Source organism: Symphalangus syndactylus, chromosome 3 (assembly GCF_028878055.3).
Source record: "Symphalangus syndactylus isolate Jambi chromosome 3, NHGRI_mSymSyn1-v2.1_pri, whole genome shotgun sequence".
In the NCBI taxonomy this organism is placed as follows: domain Eukaryota; kingdom Metazoa; phylum Chordata; class Mammalia; order Primates; family Hylobatidae; genus Symphalangus; species Symphalangus syndactylus.
Window position 1 is genome coordinate 34,637,478 of NC_072425.2, and position 15,299 is coordinate 34,652,776.

A 15,299-nucleotide genomic window follows, 5' to 3' on the forward strand; every position below is an offset into this window, starting at 1 on the left:
TCTTGGATGAGAGAACTGTATGTCCTAAAGACGTGATTTTTTTTCCAAATAAAGTTACAAGCTTCATATAGTTCTAATTATATTTGCCATATTGGGTTTTTGGGGGGATCATGACCAAATTATTTATTCTAATGTTTATTACAAACAAAAGCAAAATGGAAAATTAAAATATTTTAAGGAAAAACGAAAAGATCTTTTTAAAAATTAGAATAAAAGCTACAGTAATTAAAATAGTATATGCTGGAAGAAGAATCACAAAAGCATCAATTTGATAGTCTCTATATATGAATTCAAATATTTTATTTAAAAACTCGTAAGTGGTCAGGCACAGTTGCTCACACCTGTAATTATAGCACTTTGGGAGGCCAAGACGGGTGAATCACTTGAGGTCAGGAGTTCAAGACCAGCCTGGCCAATATGGTGAAACCCCTTCTCTACTAAAAATACAAAAAATTAGCTGGGCATGGTGGCACATGCCTGTAATCCCAGCTACTTGGGAGGCTCAGACAGGAAAATTGCTTGAACCCAGGAGGCGGAGGTTGCAGTGAGCCGCGATCATGCCATTGCACTCCAACCTGGGTGACAGAGTGAGACTCTGTCTCAAAAACAAACAAAAAAACTCATAAGTGATCAAGAAAGCCTTCCAAAAAAAACAAATGAAGCCTCGATAGTCAGTGAAATGTTTACCATAAAATATTAGAAAGCAAGAGAGAAAAATATTGAGTGACTGGTAATAGACAATGAGTAAAAATTTGAAAATCTTTCTGTTTGAATTCTTACCACATAAAAATAAATTCAAGGAGGATTGTGATGTAAATATTGATATGAAAACCATAAAAATTGTCTTTAGAGTTAATTTTCTCAAACATTTGAAGGATTAAAAAACCTAGAAGTTACAGTAAAATCACAGTGGGAATGGTGAGCAGATTTGACAGCATAAGTAAATTGAGAGTTCTGGATGTCATTCAAAAAATAGTAATCAAAATGTTGTCAAATTTCTTACGACAGACCAAGGAATCATGTTATACTACCTTTATCATGTAAATGGGAAAAAAAACTTAATAAAGCTCAAGAACACAGACAACCCACCACAGAAATGCAATAAACTCATTTTCGTTTGTATGTGAGAAACTATTCCACCTCACAAACACAGCACACAAATTCAAATAACAGTGGAAACCCTTTTGCTTTTTGGATTAGCAGAGACTTATTTTTAATGTTAATAACTAATGCAAATGTGGGATGAAATAGAAAACTTTATGCATTGTCAGTGAGAGTGTAAGTTGGCATAATTTTTTGCCTATTTTTTCCAGCTTTATTGAGGTATGATTGACAAAAATTGTATATATTCAAGAATGTACAATGTGATGATTTAATACATGTATACATTGTGAAATGATTAGCATAATCAAATTCATGAACATAATTCATCACCATACATAGTTACCATTGTTGGAGGAGTTAGGTGGTGGTGAGGACATTTAAGATCTATTCTCTTAGCAAATTTTAAGTATACAATACAGTATTGTTAACTATAGGCACCATGCTGTAGATTGGATTCCCATTAACTTGCTCATCTTATAACTGAAGGTTGGTATCCTTTGACCAACATCTACCCATTTCCCCCACTCCTCCCCTTTCTAGCCCCTGGCAACCACCATTACATTCTCCAATTCTGTGAGTTTGACTATTTTAGATTCCACATATAAGTGAAATCATACAGTATGTGTCTCTCTGTGTCTGGCTTATTTCATGTAGCATAATGTCCTTCAGATTCATTCACATTATTGCTAATGGCAGGATTTCCTTCCTTTTATGGCTTAATAGTATTCTACTGTATGTGTCTATGTGTGTGTGTACCACATTTTCCTTTTCCATTTTTATATTTGTAAATATGTTTTCATATTCATAAAAGTAATCATCTTCATAAAAATTAATTGAAGTAAAAGTCCCACATTAATGTGTATGCATATATAATTTTTCTATTTACCCTAATTAACCTGACAAGCACATTGGCATCTATTCTATAAATGTAAAGATCTTGTCTCTGTTTAGTTTTGTTTAAACACAACTTTAGGAATCTGTAGTGAAGAGTTCGGATCAATATGATTAGTTTAATACAGAAACAGAAGCTATTACCAAGAGAAAATATTGATAAATTTTGAGCCATTTGCATACACAAGAGGAAAATATTTGCTTGTCAAGGAATTTTAAAAATCAATTATTAAAATTATCAGTACATTTTTACAGCATATCCTTGTACTTTGTGGGTTCTCCAGGTAAGAGACATCCAAAGAGGTGGACACACTTATAATATCTCAAGTTTTCCAGCCAAGTTACATCAGAATCACTTTTTTATGCTTCCTCAACAACAAACATAGCAGCAGCAACACTCATTTCTTTGAAAAGATCATATTTAATTACTCATGATTTTCTCCTAACTCTGACCTTAAGCCAGGGCCATTCATTTTTTTTCCCTAATTATCTTATAAGCTACCAATCAAGGTGGCCTGGGCCGAAAGTGTAGGTTTGGATGGAACTAGAAAGAAATTGAGTAATTTGAAAATAATGAGAAGCAGCCAGTCAGGATGATTATTATTAAAAAGACAAGAAATAACAGATGGCAAGGATTCAGAGAAAAGGGGACACTTATATACCATTAGTGAGAATGTAAATAAATACAACCTCCACAGAAAACAGTATGGAGATTTCACAAAGAATTAAAAATAGAACTACTATTCAATCCAGCAATCCCTCTACTAGGTATCTACCCAAAGGGAAACAAATCATTATTTTTAAAAAGACACCTGAGTGAACTCCCATTCACAATTGCTTCAAAGAGAATAAAATACCTAGGAATCCAACTTACAAGGGTTGTGAAGGACCTCTTCAAGGAGAACTACAAACCACTGCTCAATGAAATAAAAGAGGACACAAACAAATGGAAGAACATTCCATGCTCATGGGTAGGAAGAATCAATATTGTGAAAATGGCCATATTGCCCAACGTAATTTATAGATTCAATGCCATCCCCATCAAGCTACCAATGACTTTTTCTTCACAGAATTGGAAAAAACTGCTTTAAAGTTCATATGGAACTAAAAAAGAGCCCGCATTGCCAAGTCAATCCTAAGCCAAAAGAACAAAGCTGGAGGCATCACGCTACCTGACTTCAAACTGTACTACAAGGCTACAGTAACCAAAACAGCATGGTACTGGTACCAAAACAGAGATATAGACCAGTGGAACAGAACAGAGCCCTCAGAAATCATGCCACATATCTACAACCATCTGATCTTTGACAAACCTGACAAAAACAAGAAATGGGGAAAGGATTCCCTATTTCATAAATGGTGCTGGGAAAACTGGCTAGCCATATGTAGAAAGCTGAAACTGGATCCCTTCCTTACACCTTATATAAAAATTAATTCAAGATGGATTAAAGACTTAAATGTTGGACCTAAAACCATAAAAACCCTAGATGAAAAACTAGGCAATACCATTCAGGACATAGGCACAGGCAAGGACTTCATGTCTAAAACACCAAAAGCAATGGCAACAAAAGCCAAAATTGACAAATGGGATCTAATTAAACTAAAGAACTTCTGCACAGCAAAAGAAACTATCATCAGAGTGAACAGGCAACCTACAGAATGGGAGAAAATTTTTGCAATCTACTCATCTGACAAAGGGCTAATATCCAGAATCTACAATGAACTCAAACAAATTTACAAGAAAAAAACAACCCCATCAACAAGTGGGCGAAGGATATGAACAGACACTTCTCAAAAGAAGACATTTATGCAGCCAAAAGACACATGAAAAAATGCTCATCATCACTGGCCATCAGAGAAATGCAAATCAAAACCACAATGAGGTACCATCTCACACCAGTTAGAATGGCAATCATGAAAAAGTCAGGAAACAACAGGTGCTAGAGAGGATGTGGAGAAATAGGAACACTACTATGCTGTTGATGGGACTGTAAACTAGTTCAACCATTGTGGAAGTCAGTGTGGCAATTCCTCAGGGATCTAGAACTAGAAATACCATTTGACCCAGAAATCCCATTACTGGGTATATACCCAAAGGATTATAAATCATGCTGCTATAAAGACACATGTACACGTACATTTACTGTGGCACTATTCACAATAGCAAAGACTTGGAACCAACCCAAATGTCCAACAATGATAGACTGGATTAAGAAAATGTGGCACATATACACCACGGAATACTATGCAGCCATAAAAAATGATGAGTTCATGTCCTTTGTAGGGACATGGATGAAGCTGGAAACCATCATTCTCAGCAAACTATCACAAGGACAAAAAACCAAACACCGCATGTTCTCACTCATAGGTGGGAATTGAACAATGAGAACACATGGACACAGGAAGGGGAACATCACACACATCACACACCGGAGCCTGTTGTGGGGTGGGGGGAGGGGGGAGGAATAGCATTAGGAGATATACCTAATGTTAAATCACTAGTTAATGGGTGCAGCACACCAGCATGGCACATGTATACATATGTAACTAACCTGCACGTTGTATACATGTACCCTAAAACTTAAAGTATAATGAAAAAATAAAAGATAAAAATAAAAATAAAAAGACACCTGCACCCATATATTTATTGTAGCACTATTCACATTAGCAAAGATACGGAATCAACCTAAGTGTTCATCAGCAAATGACTGGATAAAGAAAATGTAAAATGGAATACTATTCAGCCATATAAAAGAATGAAATTATGTCTTTTGCAGCAACATGGATGAAACTAGGGGGCATTATCTTAGTTGAAACAACTGAGACACAGAAAGTCAAATTCCACATTTCTCACTTACAAGTGGGAGCTAAATAATGTGCACCCATGGACATAGAATGTGGACTGACAGACAAGGGAGATTCAGGAGGGCAGTGGGAGGGGGCTGGATGATGACAAATCACTTAATGGGTATAGTGTATGTTATTCATGTAATGCATACCCTAAAAGCCCTGAGCTCCACCACTACATATAATCTATGCATGTTACAAAATTACACCTGTACTCTATAAATTTATACAAATCAAAAAAAAAAAGCAAACACATTGCACTGCAGCTACATGTTCCCAGCTGCAAGAATCAGCAGGCAAAGCCACTTAAAATACATGCTCCTGGGTGCAACATTTCTGAGCTCTTAAGTTTTGTGAAGCAAACCAACCGACTTTAAAAAGACACACAAGGCCGGGAGCAGTGGCTCACGCCTGTAATCCCAGCACTTTGGGAGGCCGAGGTGGGCGGATCACGAGATCAGGAGATCGAGACCACAGTGAAACCCCGTCTCTATTAAAGAAAAATACAAAAAATTAGCCGGTGCGGTGGCGGGCACCTGTATCCCAGCTACTCAAGAGGCTGAGGCAGGAGAATGGTGTGAACCCGGGAGGCGGAGCTTGCAGTGAGCCGAGATCTCGCCCCTGCACTCCAGCCTGGGCGACAGAGCGAGACTCCGTCTCAAAAAAAAAAAAAAAAAAAGAAAAAAGAAAGACACACAAAGATATAGGCTGTCTGGGTGTTTGTAAGAGTTACAGTACAAACTGCTGTTTCTCTGGAGGAACTGCTGATCACACCCAGTCCTTGCAGACATCATTTTCAAGTGAGTTCACTCCACCCTCCTAAGTCCTGACCTGTCTAATTACAATGCCGAATCCTCACCCTTCTGAATCATACACATTCCACCTTTCATTATGTCCCCCTGGATCTTTTTATTTTCCCAGCAGTGGTCAAGCTAGTTTATGTTTCTGTAAGTTAAAGTGTATCCTATCAGCAAGGGCAATAAATAAACCAGAAAAACCTGCAAGAATGGATTAAGGTAAAGACCACAAAAAAGTAGCAAAAGCTACCCAAATGCATTTCTCAATCATACCACATTCTTCACAAGAGCAATGACTGAGAATCTATAGATCATATGTTCAAATGGGGAAATACTTCCAAAATCTTTATTACATACCTTATAGTTTGCATTCTGCTTTGTAATTTAAAATATATTTTCTGTCACACTATCTCATAAATTGTGGGAATAACTATGTGGATGCCTAACATGTGATAATGGCTGAATAAATGTCAGTGTCCCTTTCTCTGCTCAACCCTTCTTCAACCTGTCTCAGTGAATTCTGCAAAGCTTCCTCTTCTTTCCATTTAAGAAACCTGAGGCACAGAGAAGCAATGACCTGGAAATTACAGCCTAACACCTGAGACCCAAGGCTGGGGCTCAGAGCAGTCAGTAATAACACCCCTTCCAGAGAATGAACCTTAGCTAGGCCATGTCCCTGGCATTTTCAAAACCATGTAAGCTTTATAACTATGGTGGTTTATTATTACAGTCTATGTTTCTGGTGTTTGCAAAAAAAAAAAAAAAAAAGTGTTCCTAATCACAAAGTAGTGTTAGTTTCTGTGAGAATTCCACCAAATAACTTTAGGCTATGTTTAAAAGACAGCAGAAAATGTTCCATAAGTCATCACTGCAACATTGAGAAGACCTCATGATGAACAGCTTTCAGTTCTCTGAATACACCACGTTCTCTTCTTAAGGCCTTTGCACAAGTTATCTCCTTTACCACTGCCACTTCCCTTTACTCCCAGTTCTCACCTAACCCTACCATCATACTCACCATCCCCTACCCTATTTTTTCCACCATTTGTTCTTGAGGTCTCAGATGCTGTTGACTTTGCCCTAAACCTCCCATCCCCATTCCAAGTCCAACTTTCATAGGGTGCTGGGAGAATGCACTCTGCTCTTTCCCATTCCAGGGTTCCTTTGAGCCAACAATGCCAATGAGTAGAACCAAGAAGTATTAGTCTGTTCTCACATTGCTATAAAGAACTACCTGAGGCAGGGAAAGGTGGCTCATGCCTGTAATTCTAGCACTTTGGCAGCCCAACACAGAAGGATCACAAGGTCAGGAGTTTGAGACCAGCCTAACCAAGATGATGAAACCCCATCTCTACTAAAAATACAAAAATTAGCCAGGCTATGGTGGCATGTGCCTGTAATCTCAGCTACTCGGGATGCTGAGGAAGGAGAATCGCTTGAACCTGGGAGGCAGAGGTTGCAGTGAGCTGAGATTGCGTCACTGCACTCCAGCCTGGGTGACAGAGAGAGACTCCATCTCCAAAAAAAAAAAAAAAAAAACGAAAAGAAAAGAACTACCTGAGACTGGGTAATTTATAAAGAAAAGAGGTTTAATTGGCTTACGGTTCTGTAGGCTGCACAGGAAGCATGGCTGAGGAGACCTGGGGAAATTTACAATCATGGCAGAAGGCAAAGGGGAAGCAGGCCCATCTTACATAACTGGAGGAGGAGGAAGAGAGAGAAGGGGGAGGGGCTACACACTTAAACAACCAAATCTCATGAGAACTCACTCACTAGCACAAGAACAGCAAGTGGGAAGCTTGCCTCCATGATCCAGTTACCTCCCACCAGGCCCCTTCTCCAACACTGGGGATTACAATTTGACGTGAGATTTGGGTGGAGACACAAATCCAAACCATATCAGAAGCCAATGTGGACATCCAACTATAGAATGAATATACTGTGTGTGTGTGTGTGTGTATGTGTGTGAGAGAGAGAGACATTGAGATCCAAAAGAAGTGTGACAGATGAGATATATCCAGAAGCACTCTTAAACCCAAATACACACACACACACACACACACACACACTTGCCACAAACATTTTGTCCCTATCAGAATAGTTTGACTTTGGTGTTAAGCCACTACCCAGCTTGCTATACTTGAACCTTGAGTAGGTCCAAAAATACAGAAATAAAACCCAGAAACCTCTCATTATGGTGCAAGATGATGTTCATGTTAATAGAATAGATTATTGGGTGCTAAAGTGTCTCCAGGAAGAGTGAAAGGTACAACAGCTGTGGTTGATTCTTCACTCTACACAGGCTGCCGAGATCATCTAACTTTGATAACCCCACGTGGTAGAACTAGGGAGGCAACAGGAAGACACACCCACTCATTTGTATTCTTGATCTCATGGAAATCACCATTCTAATATTTTGCTAGTTTGCTAGTAAACTAAAGGAAAAGCCAATCTATACAAGTCAGAGTCTTCCTTCTCCCTAGTTTAGGAAGCAGCACCAATCTTTGTGGTCTGGTCCAGCTGAACTAGTCTAGCATCGCAAACCATACCCACCTCCAAGGTGAAGCTAACTAGACCACAGGTAGTTGTTCTTCAGACTATATTTACTTTATGCTTTATATTTTAAGACAGTTGAATACAGTTCTTATAATTTACAGTTCCTATAAGACAACCAGGGTATAAAAGTGCCCAAAGAAGAAATGAGAATGAGACATTGAACTCTACAGAAACCTACTGTTATTTCTTGTTCCCATCCTCTTGTACTAAAAAAATTGCACGTCATTCTGAATAGTTCCATCTGGTTTCTTGCCTCATTTCACCTTCTGATATATGGCACACCTGAACTCACCAACTTGTTTCCTTTCCTTCCTGCTGCCTTTCCCTCCTCCTGTATAGTAAACCTTTTTTCTGATCTCCCCCTGACCAATAGTTGCCCTTCCATGATGGTCCCAGGGTTAGCCCATGGCAGACATTTATCATTTGCCTGTCTCTCTTCCTCCTTGAAGACAAGCATTATATTTTTTCACCAATGTATACTTGGTAATACTTGACATGTAGTAAACGCTCAATAAATGCTGAGGAAAGAATGAAATAATAGAGACTGATGGGAGAAGAAAAGCTTTTAAACAATTTCAAAAAGCATTTAGGAGGCCAGGTGCGGTGGCTCACGCCTATAATCCCAGCACTTCGGGAGGCCGAGGCAGGCAGATCACCTGAGGTCAGGAGTTTGAGAACAGCCTGCCCAACATGGTGAAACCCCATCTCTACTAAAAATACAAAATTATCCTGGCATGGTGGCAGGCGCCTGTAATCCCAGCTACTTGGGAGGCTAAGGCAGGAGAATGGTTTGAACCCGGCAGGTGAAGGTTGCAGTGAGCCGAGACCGCTCCATTAAACTCCAGCCTGGGCAACAAGTGCAAAACTCTGTCTTTAAAAAAAAAAAAAAAAAAAATTTAGGGAAGGTCCCAGGAATACAGTGTCATAAAAAACAATACAATATTTTACATAATGTTTCTGTACATGTACATATACACATCTATATAAATTTTTTCACAGAGGAAAACAACCTAAGTTTTCAATCCTGTTTTCATCATTTGCCTTTCCAAAGTCAAAGACAGAAAAACACTGAAAGATAAAATGAGCACAGTTACCTTGAAGACCGGGTTGGTTCAGAGGGCGCCTGAGAAAAGTTTAACACATACGACATCCAAATGAGTTTTTGGAAGGCATTCAGTAATGACAAATGACGTTGATCAAAGAAAAAGCATGAATCCAAATTCAAGAGTTACTTGCTCAGCCTTCCTGAGCAAAATGACCGTCTTACCCCTCAATCTGTGAATTTTTACCGTTAACTTCCTCAACAGGACTCACCTGGGCACATGCTGGTTCAGCTCTATCGTCGCCAGGTGTTTGTTTTAAAATCTACTCTGGATCTTTCATCTTAAAAATAAAGTTATACTGCATGCGCTGTTTATAAAAACTATTCATTTTATTTATATTTCCTAACAGCCTAAATTGCTCATCAGAAAGGTTTTGCGTTTTTGCAAATATGGACTAAATAGGTATGAGAGGAAGAACTATCTACTTCTAGTCAACACAAAAGAAGTAAAAGTTTTTCCATTAAATCACATTTATTAATCAGGAAAAACTGAACAAAGACTGGATATTAGATGAATATTTGGAATTACTGTTAATGCCTTTGGTAGGAATAATTTAGATTATTTTTTAAGATCCTGTATATTAGATAACTATACTGAAGTATTTACTAGTGAGATTATGTAAATGCTTGGATTTGCTTTCAAATCCCCCCAAAAGAAAAAAGTGTATAAGGAGATGGGGAAGGTGAATATAGCTAAAGCAAGCACAGCAAAATATTGACAATAGCTGAGTGAGGAGTAGATGGGGGTTCAGCATATGCTCCTCTCTACTTTTGTGTATGCTGGAAATTTTCTACAACCAAAAAATTTGTTTAAACCACATTTACTGACTACGAAGTAATCAGCCTTGTGTCGATATTCATGAATCTTGGAGTAAATACATTGACTATTCAGTCCACAAATACACAAAGGCATGGTATCTAGGAAGCCCATGGTCTGAAATTATAGAATATTAAGATGAATCCCTTCTTAAAAAGATGAGGTAGCTGGCTTGCTCTTTTTTTTTTTTTTTAGACAGAGTCTCACTCTGTTGCCCACTCTGAAGCGCAATGGCGTAATCTCGGCTCACTGCAACCTCTGCCTTCCAGGTTCAAATGATTCTCCTGCCTCAGCCTCCTGAGTAGCTGGGATTATAGGCATGTGCCATCACGCCTGGCCAATTTTTGTATTTTTAGTAGCGATGGGGTTTTGCCATGTTGGCCAGGCTGGTCTCAAACTCCTGACCTCAAGTGATCCACCCGCCTCAGCCTCCCAAAGTGCTGGGATTACAGGTGTGAGCCACCGTGCCCAGCCTCAGGGCTTTTATTAATATGTAAGATCCCTGAACTTAGTTGCTTTATCCTTCAGGCTCTGCATCACTTTACACACATCTCTATCAAAGCACTTTTTTCTTTATATCATGGCTAGTTTACGTATCTGAATTGCTTTGATAGCAAGGTTTATTTCTCATGGATGGGTGCAGTGATTAAAAGCACAAGCTCTGGAATTTGACCGCCCATATTCAAACCCTGGTCCTTCCCTTTACTAGCCATGTGATTTGGATGCCTCTTTCCTCATTTGTGTAATGGAAGCAATAATAGGGCCCACTCTTACTGATGTTGCTGTAAGGATTAAGGGGTCTCACAAACAATACGTACACACACAAACTTATGAATTTTATGCTTTAGTGTCCTTAAAAGAAAGGCCAGTATGAGAGATGTACTTTGTCAAGCCCTTGGAACTGAACTTGAAGAATACTCTTGTCCTCGGCCTGCTGTGCTGTGCTATCAATTCGCCAAGACAATCTATTTTCCTATAACTTACCCACCTGGTGTCCCTGCTGGCAACACAATACCAGCGACTCTCCCGGTGGAATTTTACAGGCTTGGTGTTCAGGATTCTGACTCAGGTATTAAAATAAAGCCTTGGGGATTAATAAACTCTTGGCAGAGTCAGCTCACCGTATTCTCAGAGCAGTGTCCAGGTAGCAGTTAGACTTAAACATAAATCACAAAATTCAACAGAGTTAAGCTATTTAACATGTTTTATTCATCCAATATAAATATAATATGTATTTTACATATCTGAACATCTCTGAAATGGGAATGCATCTTACAATAGCATGGCATAGTATGATTGGCAATTTAATGATTTATCTTACAAACATGATATCTTAGGTTCAACAAGAACTGATAAGATTAAATCTTCGCTGGGCACAGTGGCTCATGCCTGGTGGCCCAGCACTTTGGGAGGCCGAGGCAGGTGGATCACCTGAGGTCAGGAGTTCAAGACGAGTCCGGCCAACACAGTGAAATGGGAGGCTGAGGCGGGTGGATTACCTAAGGTCAGGAGTTCGAGACAAGTCTGGCCAACATAGTGAAACCCTGTCTCTACTAAAAATACAAAAAATTAGCTGGGCATGGTGGCGGGTGCCTGTCATCCCAGCTACTCAGGAGGCTGAGGCAGGAGAATCACTTGAACCCAGGAGGCAGAGGTTGCAGTGAGCTGAGGTCATGCCATTGCACTTCAGACTGGGCAACAGAGTGAGACTCTGTCTCAAAATAAAAAATAAAAAAAAATAAAAAAGATTAAATCTTCAGAACCTGGCATTGTATCAATATAATATTTGGCATATGGAAACCTACAGGCTTAGGCAAATTACTGGCCAAAGACTCAGAGGTCTTTTACTCTACCCAGAAACAGAGGTATTTTCCAGGTCTGTGAAAAGCCTTATGGTGTTTTTCTCTAGGGCTATGTTCTCAAAGCCCTGCTGTTTCTAACAAAAAATGATCATCAAGATAAAAAAACAACATATGAGCTCTTTAAAAACCTGAGCCTTGATTTGAGAAAGGCTCTTTCCTAAGTGTCATTGTTTTGGTTTGTATGAGTCATTGTAGAATGCCACTCTAGATCTTAACAAGTCCTCTCCAACCCCCACCCCATTGGTTTCCCTAATAGCTGAGTGGAGAATATAAAAAGGAGGAGTTGGCTAGATCCAGCTTCTTCCCTGCTAAGATGCCTCTTATAATAGAGTCTTTCCCTTTCATACATTTACACTTCCTTCTCCACCCAATATCAGCCTTGTCATCAAGCTCCCTGGTGATTCACATCGACAGGCACTGGAAGCCTGTCTTTTTTGGCAGCAATATCTAGGCTACACCCTACACCCTTACTTTGCCTGCCTATTGCTGATGTGATAATTTCTCCTGTTCTTCCTGGTATGATGACCTTCAGCTTCACATGCTCTCCCAGGAAATGTGTCCTTCCCCAAAGCAGCTTCAGCAGTAAGAATCTTAACTAGTCAGTATCCTTGACAACACAAGTCTCTGCAATGCCGTAACCAGAGGAGGAAAAGGCATTAGTAAAGTCCTTAAGATCCTTAAGGCCCAGGGCCTCTCTTGATTTTCGCATTTTACAAATGAGGCTCAGAGAGTGAGGGACTTACCCAGAGTGACACCATCACTTCTAAGAGAGTGAAGAACAGAACCTTGGCCATCACCTCCAGCCCTTCCTTCAGGAGGATGTGCTTCTTCCCTCAGTTTAGATTCTCCCCAATCACAGTCTCAAAAACAACAGACAAATTGCAATCCTGGACAGCTATCATGCTCTTTGTAATCTTTCTGGATTATAATAAAAGAGTAGGAGAATGCACTTGACATCACTGTTATAATACAAAAGGTGGTGGCTCTATAAGTGTAGCAGTGTGCTTGGAAGTGGAGTTTGAAGGTACATGTGCATATGACTTTATTTAAGATTAAGAAAGAATCAGTTGTCTGCATTGAAACATGGAGGGTATGTGGAAAGGGTAACAGCATGACCCAACCTATGTCCTTGGCATCCTCACTCAACCAGGCAATAGGTTCCTCATCTTTGACCCTTTGGATGCCTTCCCCATTTTGGGATCTTCCCTGACTAGGTCCCTTTATCATCCATTCTTTATGGTAAAATTATATGACATTGACTTGGGGATGAACTCTCCTTTCCCATGCTAGGAAACATCTTGGCTGCATTCCCTTTTGAACAAAAACACATGGGAACACACACACACACACACACACACACACACACACACAATCCCAAGAAGTTTCAATAATTTTGTCTCAAATAAAGGCAAGAAACCAAAACTTAACAGACTTAGTAATAGTTGGGAGTAAAAAGAATCTGGCATTTGCCCCTCTTATTCCAACTTAGTCCTCTTGCTCTCCAGAAAAGTGAGGGGCCTCCCTGCCCAGATGTTCATGATGTTCCCTCGTAGATGTTCCCTAACATCAAGGAGAGAGGCCCAGTCCAAATCCCCCCTTCTCTCCTCTTCCCACTTGCCTTTCAACATTTCTTTCCCTCCAGAAGTCTCCACCTCTCTTCAGCTCTGGATCCTTAACATGAGACATCTCTGCAATCTATGTTGTGAAGTGACTTTTGACACTTGTTGTCACTGTCCTTCCCTGCCAGGAATCCATGTCTCTGCAGTTGTCCTGTGCTCAACACACTGGCTTATGACACGCTACTAGGGAAATAGAAGCCCTTTTCCCACCCACTGATTGTTGCGGCAGTGTAGCACGATGATCACCAAGGAGCACGGCTCACATTCCCAACATCTTATGAAGAGTGTGTGTGGGGAGGGTGCGGTGGCTTACACCTGGAATCCCAGCACTTTTGGAGGCTGAGATGGGAGGATCATTTGAGCCCAGGAGTTCAAGACCAGCCTAGGCAACATAATGAGACCCCCATTTCTGCAAGTAATACGTTTTTTAAAAAACTAGCCAGGCAGGGTGGCATGCACCTGTTGTCACAGCGACTCAGGAGGCTGAGTTGGGGGGATTGCTCAAGCCCAGGCAGTTGAGGCTGCAGTGAGCCATGGTCATGCCACTGCACTCCAGCCTGGGCAACAGAGCGAGACCCCATCTCAAAAAAACAAAAAGTGGTAATATAATCTCCTCCACATGTCTGCATTGGCTTTGCTCCTTGTTTTGTCTTTTTCTCTTGTGAGAGGAGAGGAGAATGGAGGGGAGAAAGAAAGGAAAGCAACTGGGGAAGTGATAGAGGAAAAGAAGCGCAAAAGATTTTGATCAAGCACCAAACTGTTTCCAAGTGACAGAGCTGGGTGATTAAGCACCAACTACAGGACCAATAACTGCTCCCACAAGGTGTTTGTGTTCCAGAATTCATGTTAGGCAACCCAGGAATCACAGGCCCTGTGCCTTTCCCACGTCCTGCAGCACATGCAGTACACTCTGGTAGAATTCTCAATGACAGCAAATGTCCCAAGGAGCATCATTCAAAAAGTAACAGTGGTAAAAGTCTAGAAAGTCACAAGCGATTGAGCTACATACCTGATCATCAAAGAGCTTCTAGAAAAATGGACTCGCATACACTAAAATCTACCTCTTCTATGACCCAAACGCTTCTTTTACTTGTTACATCACACGTGAAAAAGTGTGGATTGAGACCCCCCCACACACACACCAAAAAAAAAAGACAGAAGGTAGCCTAGCTAAGGAGCTGTGTGCTCTAAATCTTCTATTTGAGTTGTTTTGCTTTTATCATGAAATAGCATTATCAAAATCCAGAAAAGGATTTTTCCTAGACAGGCCAAAGGGAAACTTTGTTTCAGTAAACTTAAGACCTAGGTTCTACCTAACTTCTAAATGTCTTAACTCTGTCATTCATCTTTAGGCCCTAGTATAGGTGCACAGTGACAGTTGGCTTAGTATTAAATGAATGAGAATCACAATCTCATGCATTTGTGGAGCACTTCATTGCTTTCAAAGCCAGTTTCTCTTTTTATTTTTACCTTGCGAGAACTCAGTATGTTAGGTAGGCCAAGTCATCTAATCCCCACTTTTTTTTTTTTTTTTTTTTTTGAGACGGAGTCTTGCTCTGTTGCCAGGCTGAAGCATAGTGGCGCGATCTCAGCTCACTGCAACCTTCACCTCCCAGGTTCAAGCAATTCCCCTGCCTCAGCCTCCTGAGTAGCTGGGACTACAGGCACCGCCACCACACCCGGCTAATTTTTTTTGTATTTTAG

The 15,299-nt window shown here is 40.2% G+C and overlaps 1 long non-coding RNA gene across 1 annotated transcript in view; it reads right to left on the minus strand.

Annotated features, from left to right (window-relative positions):
• Positions 1-15,299, minus strand: part of LOC129479042 (uncharacterized) — a 146,376-nt gene that overhangs the window by 38,321 nt on the left and 92,756 nt on the right. The window lies entirely within an intron of this gene.